Below are 1,114 nucleotides of genomic sequence, written 5' to 3'. Positions count from 1 at the left end.
TGGGTCTTAGCAGTCCAACTGACAACTAGGCTGCGGGGTGAAGGCTCTTTGCTTCTGTCTTGCTTGTGCTTGGCAGGCCAGTCACAGGCCACGCCAGACACTGTGGCTGTGCCTCCACGTGTGAATCTGAGGAGCCTCCTAGCCCTGATGTCATATATGTGCCTCTGGGCTGTGGAAGTGGGCGTGTCTGTGCACATGGCTGGTTGTGCCTGTGTCCGAGTGGGGAGAATGGTGGTCAAATGGTTTTCTGGGTGAGTGTGCCTCTATAGAACGTGTGCACACACCTCAGTGTACGAGCGGTTTTCAATTTGGCAAATAAATGTTGTGAGCTTTGTGCTCTGCAGAAGCAACAAAGCGGTGCGAAGGCAAGGAGCCTGGGAGTGTACATATCTGCATTGTGTGTCCTCTCTGTGTGTCTCTGGGAATGCGTTCTTGGCACGTGTTTGGTTAACAAGGCTTTCGGTGTGTGCAGGTCTGTGTGGCAGTGGCTGGGTCCCGTGTGCCGCGCTTGCTCTCTTTCCAGCTCCACTTGTGCCCGCAGTCGGGCTCTGCACGTGGGCCAGCCTCCATGCGCACGTCCCCGAGTGACCCGGGAGCGCTGTGCAAGGACCTCCGGGTCGTGTGCACTTGGAGCGCTCGAGCCTGTCTCTCCTGACGCACGAAGGCACCTTCACATGTCTGGGTGCACGTCGCTCTCGGTGTGTGCACGGTCCGTGTGCACACCGCCCGTGTCTGTGTGCTGGGCGCTCCACGCGCGCGCGTTCCGGCCTGCGGGCGACCAGGGACCCGCGCGGGGCTCCACGCGCCCCGCAGGGCTGACCCCCTTCCCGCGCCCGGCCACGGGCCACCGCGATTGGCCGCCCGCTCCCTCTCAGCCGTCACCCCTCCCGCCCCCGCCCCCGCCACCCCCCCGCCACCCGCGCTCCCGCGGTCCCCGCTGTCCCCCGCGGTTCCGGCGAGGCCGCGCCGCGCTGCGCTCCGCTCCCATTGGCTGCGCGCGCCTTTGTGTGGCGGCAGCTGCGGCCCCAGCGCCTTTGAATGTCGAGAGGGGCCGGGAAGGGAGCCTTTCCATGGGCCATCTGTCTCCCCGCCAGCCGCCGCCCCACCGCCGCCC

Source organism: Monodon monoceros, unplaced genomic scaffold (assembly GCF_005190385.1).
Source record: "Monodon monoceros isolate NGI ecotype Baffin Bay Population unplaced genomic scaffold, NGI_Narwhal_1 Super_Scaffold_1, whole genome shotgun sequence".
NCBI classification, from domain to species: domain Eukaryota; kingdom Metazoa; phylum Chordata; class Mammalia; order Artiodactyla; family Monodontidae; genus Monodon; species Monodon monoceros.
Note: the sequence above shows the minus strand (reverse complement) of the source record.